We start from the raw sequence: 6,193 nt of genomic DNA, 5'->3' as shown, positions 1-6,193 counted from the left end.
GGTTGGACTCGATGGCCCTTGTGGTCTCTTCCAACTCTATGATTCTATGAGACATCTAGAGAGGCACACCCTCTCCATCCTTGCTTACCAAGAAGGGCACAGCTATCCATTATTATTATTATTATTATTATTATTATTATTATTATTTAATGATCTGTGAAAGGTCTCTGCCACTATAAGCCTACAATCAAAAATCTTCCTTGGGGATGAGAAGAAAATCGCAGAGGAAAAAGAGAGAGAGATGGAGCAGCAGGCAAGGGAGCTTTACAGATACGTAAGGTGTTTAAAGGTCTATGTTACTAACCTAATAATAATAATAATAATAATAATAATAATAATAATGAATTTATTACTTATACCCCACCCATCTGGCTGGGCCTCCCCAGCCACTCTGGGCAGCTTCCAACAGAATATTAAAAACACCATAAAACATTAAAAGCTTCCCTAAACAGGGCTGCCTTCAGATGTCTTCTAAAAGTCAGAGAGTTGTTTATTTCCTTGACATCTAATGGGAAGACGTTTCACAGGGCTGGCGCCACTACTGAGAGGGCCCTATGCCTGGTTCCCTGTAACTTCACTTCTCGCAGTGAGGGAACCGCCAGAAGGCCCTCAGCGCCGTTAAGGGATTTAAAGGTCAGCACCAACACTTTGAATTGTGCTCAGAAACGTACTGGGAGCCAATGTACTGGGAGCCAATGTACTGGGAGCCAAAGGGTAATATAGGCACACAATTTTTCTCCCACTTATTCTTCCAAAGCAAAAGGGTCTGTTGGCCATAAATATGGCCTCTCTCTTCTCTTCCGTTGTGTGTGTGTGTGTTTGTGCATATGCACACGCATGCACCCAGGTGTGCATGTTTTAATTTGAGGATTTCACCCAAAATTATAATGAAACACTGCACACATCAAAGCTATACAATAGCTACTAAACTGTGCAATCCTCTGCATTTCTATTCAGAAATACCGGTAAGGCCCCTTTATTTTTATGGAAGTTACACATCAGGCTTACACTCTCAAGTAAGTGTGGAAAGGATTACAGCATTAATGCTGGTGTGTAAGGAGCTGATAACAACTATTCACTGTTGGGGTGTTTTAAAAAAATTGCTAATACAGTAGTACCTCAGGTTGCATACGCTTCAGGTTACATACGCTTCAGCTTACAGACTCCACTAACCCAGAAATAGTGCTTCAGGTTAAGAACTTCGCTTCAGGATGAGAACAGAAATCGTGCTCTGGTGGCGCGGCGGCAGCGGGAGGCCCCTTAGCTAAAGTGATGCTTCAGATTAAGAACAGTTTCAGGTTAAGAACGGACCTCCGGAATGAATTAAGTACTTAACCTGAGGTACCACTGTATCCTTAAGCTTCACCATTGAGTTGAAGGGAGAAGCACATGAATAAGGGCCAAATGTTATGTGGGAAATCTATGCTCTTGTTTTTAACTTAATAGAAGCTGCAAGGATATTAAGGCAGCAACTTTGAATTTTTTTGCCCCATCTCCCTTGAATGTTGAACAGGAAAATTGTTAAACACACCCTTCCCCCATTGCCATTGCTCTGATCTCATTTTGGGCACCCCATGGTTGCTTTTACAAATAAAGTCAAGAGGTCTAATCACAGGGATTTCATGCCTAACATTCTGTAGTTTTGGCGGGCCTAAAGTATTGGGAATCAGTGACATCCCAAGGGAATTAAGACTAGGGGTCATGACAGATTCCAAATACCATCACTGCATAGCCTTATAATTGTTATAAATGCATGCAGAAAAAGCTAAACATACCGGTATTATATGAAATACGATCTGTTCCAAGAGGAAGTAAATACAGTACAAAGCTGCACATTAGAAAACACAATTTAACTGTTTTTTTAAAGCACAGTATATAAAAATGGGGGGGGTATTGGTTTGGTTTGGTTTTATTATGTATTTTGTATTCTCATTTTGTATTTTTCTGTTGTGAACTACCCTAGGATCTTTGGATAAAAGGCAGTATATAAATTAAATTAAATATTAAAGTATCATCATCATCATCATTATGCAAGCAAACAAAAAGCATAGGTGTACTTTATCTTGAAAAACTGTAGATTCAATAATTAAGACAGTTTTTTTAATGTTGTAACCCTCCCTGGGACCTCAGGATGAAGGACATATAATTAATAAATTAAATAATCAATAAATATGGACCCAGTTTGACAGCAACCGTGACCAGTCTCATGTAGATAGAGGCACTGGAGTTTTTCATTCAGCTGCTACACAGCTTCTGACAGCTGTTAACAGATGCTGGAGTTTCTCTGCATTTCACATTTTTACATTTAGTTAGAACAGGGGTGGGGGAATTTGTGGTCCTCCATCTCCCATCAGTCCCAACTAGCATGGTCAACAGTCAGGGATGAGGGGAGCTGAGGTCCAGCAACATCTGGGAGGCCACAAAAGTCCCCCACCCTGAGTTGTAGCCATTGAAGCACTAAGTGAAAGGCGCTTGGTAGTTGCACACCCGTCCCAATAGTGAAATGCTTTGTGCCAGCAGATCACTGTTGTGCAAGAGAATGCACAAGCAGGTGGCTGGTAACTTTGCTGCATGATACGTTGCACAGTCTGCTGCGCAATACGTTTCCACTCACGCAACTGCTGTGTTGGATTCCTCTCTTGCACAACTTTTAAACTCAGCTATCCACTAGTACATGAGCTCTTGTGCTAGCAGACTCAGGGCATCGAATTCTGTCTTTGCCATCTTCATCTGTTGTCACTGCTATGACAACCAGTAGGAGCCAGTATGGTTGAAAAGAGGTTCAGAGCCACTGATATGGGCATCATGGCACCTTACCTGGACAGGGCTGTGGCAGGACAGAGCAGTGGCAAGGTGAGAGCTGAACTGGAGTCAATCCAGCATTCCTGCCTGGGCACCCACACAGACCCAAGCTTGCTGCCAGGCTGTCCCACTCCACCAGGTAAACTGCAGCGACACCAGTGTCAGGAGAGAAGCTCCATTCCACCACACTGGTCACAATTGATGGTGACAGTGATGATGAATTAATGGAGTCTATCTGAACCCAGCTCCTGCCCACCTAGCAGTTCAAAAGCATGTCAAAGTGCAAGTAGATAAATAGGTACCGCTCCGGCGGGAAGGTAAACGGCGTTTCCATGCGCTGCTCTGGTTCGCCAGAAGTGGCTTAGTCATGCTGATCACATGACCCAGCAGCTGTCTATGGACAAACGCTGGCTCCCTCGGCCTATAGAGCGAGATGAGCGCGCAACCCCAGAGTCGTCTGCGAATGGACCTAACGGTCAGGAGTCCCTTTATCTTTACTATCTGAACGCAATATTATTGTTTGTTTGTTTGTTTTTTAAAAATCTATCCCCTCCAAGGACAGCATACAATAATAAACAACAATCACAGAGCACAATAAGAGGGAAAGGTAAATCATGAAACCAACTCATAAAATAAGGACCAATAAGGACTATTGGAGCATATATCTGGGGTAAATCAAGCAGGAGAAGAGACTCTCTTTTATCCTGACCTGAATGCACAAATTCCTCATGTGGCCCTTATTTCTGGGCTACAGAGCAGAGTCTGAATGAGAAAAGGAACTGGAAAGTTGTGTGCATCGCGACCCTGCTGGCCTCTGGGCCCTCTGGGCTGTTTCTCTGTGCTGCTGTTGTTATTCTAGGATGAGGAAATGGGGCTTGGATCCAGCCGTGCTGTGGAAGCAGGAGATGTTCAGACTTCAAAGTAAACAACCTTTATATATATACACAGACACACAAACACACAGTGAGATATAATGAAGTATTTGCATGGCCTAGGCACAGTCCCTCCTTCCCAAGATGCACACTATCAAGAACTCATCTACCACAATTGGGTGTGATGAACATCTAGGGATGGGGAAGAAATTTGGTTCCATTCACATATAAGAGTGAACTTACTTAATTTGTGCTTTGGGTTGCTGGGGGTGGGGTTGTTCGTTTGTTTAAGTCCTCATGAAAATTCATCAGCATTTTCATGCAAATTTGTCATAATATGCACATTTTGCAATGTTTTACATTATCATTACATTATTCCACAATGTTCCACAATGCAAATTGGGGGAAGAAGAAACTCAATGATTATGTATCGCTTGCCAACTGAAAACAAGAGCAAATACTGGTTATATTTGTTGGTTTGATTTCTGCTCTGCTCATAGGACAAATAAGCAAACATCTGCAATTTCCATCCTCCTTTCCATCAAAATTCTCCTATATCCTTAACAGGCAGATCAGCCCCAATTGCTCATCCTGAAAGCAAATGGCCTACAGTCTGTCCTTTCCCAAATGCTGCTCCTTCTCAATGAACTATTCCCGCTTTGATCTTAGAGGCACAAGCCTCTCTGATAGGCACTGGGCTGAAGCTGTTTTCTCTCTCACTGTCTGATATCTACAAGAGGCTTTATCTGTCAAGACAGTCTGTCTCCTGGTTACGAACAAGGAGACCTTGTCTAAAAAGGATGGGCATCGCATTGCTTTGCATCAAAGGTCACACTCAGAAGGTACAATGAGCTGGAGCCACAGACTGCTGGGCACTTCTAACTTGGCCCAACATCTATTTTTGCCACCTGGGTGCATAACTTGTGTTGCCTGCTTCCCTGAGCAATAGCAATATCTATGAACATCAGCTTTGGTCTTGGTGCAGGAAAATTAATTGGCATTTTAGTGCGAAATTCTCCTTATATACACATTTTTGTATATTTTTGCCTATAAGATGTATTTTTGCAAAGCAATTTCCCTTAAATGAAATATCCTTTTGTATGCTATTTGCACTTATATGCATTTTAATGCACACTTTACCCCAGTATATGCATTTTTATTCACATTACTTAGCTGGAGAATTGCAAAATTCGCAGAAGTGTGAATTTCTAAGGACGGCTGTGTTTCGGTTCACATATTGCTTTGGAAAATGTGAATTGGGTAGGGTCACCTTTAAATGCAAACTGAATAAAATTTCTCCTACATCCATAATTTCCTCATTCATAAGATTTCTGGCCCACTCTTCACCATAAGTTTACCCAAATATAATCATACAATTAGAAACAAATTAAAGCAGTTACAATGATAAAAACAAGTAAATTTGTTCCAATGAAAAGAGAACAGTAGAGATTCAGCAAAAGAGGTGGCCCCAATCAGCACAAAATACCTTAACTGTCAAACACCAAGGTAAACAGGTGCTTCTTCTTTAGCAAACAGCAGAAACTATTCAATCTTTGTGGGAATTCAGGAGCCGGCGGAATGCCAATACTGATGGGACCCCTCCTATTTCAGCAGGGAGGGTCTTAAGTGTCAAAGGTCAGGGTAAAGAGTTGTCACCAGGATATGATGAATGTTATACAATAAAGGCACCAGACACATCTCTAATTGTGTGTTTCTGGTAGGATTCCACAACTTACGGGCTGCCACAGAGAAAACCCTCTCCCAGGCTACCATTTCACATTAGGGCATGTTGAATTTTTTAACTGTCATGTGAATGCGCATGAGAAATATGAAGGCTACAGCAGAGGCCAAGAAGCAAGTCAACTGATGTCCAAGATCAATTCAAAGCGAGAAGAAGTGTTTGGACTTGATATCCAGCCTTTCACTCCCCTCAAGGAGTCTCAAAGCAGCTAACAATCTCCTTCCCCTTCCTTCCCCACAACAAACACTCTGTGAGGTGAGTGAGGCTGTGAGACTTCAGAGAGAAGTGTGATTAGCCCAAGGTCACCCAGCAGCTGCATGTGGAGGAGTGGGGAAGTGAACCGGGTTCACCAAATTACGAGTCCACCGCTCTTAACCACTACACCACGCTGGCTCTCAAGACTCGATGAAACTTCTTATTAACTGATGTATTACTTTCTAATGTAGTTTTATGGTTACAATGTAATATTGTATGCATAGATATGGTTTATGCAGAGAAACTAGTTTTTTTGTGGCATTGCCTGACATTTTCAGGAGGTAAAATTTGAATTATTTGGTTTTCCAAGAAAACCAAACGTTTTCTTCATAAAACATAGATTAGCCAAGCTAAATGTTGTCCAATCATAAAAATCATAGCAGATTTGAATTCCTCACACAAACTTATTTTTAAGACCCCCTCACTGCGGAAATTTGCAAAAAAAAAAAAAAAAGTTTCTGAGGGTGGCAGAACTACCATGAGGTCTCCCTCTGCCAATCTTAACACCTGAGAGGCTTGGTCA

This window comes from Podarcis filfolensis, assembly GCF_964270895.1.
Source record: "Podarcis filfolensis genome assembly, chromosome: 14".
Lineage (NCBI taxonomy): Eukaryota > Metazoa > Chordata > Lepidosauria > Squamata > Lacertidae > Podarcis > Podarcis filfolensis.
The sequence above is the reverse complement of the archived record's forward strand: the minus strand, read 5'-3'. Positions refer to the sequence as shown.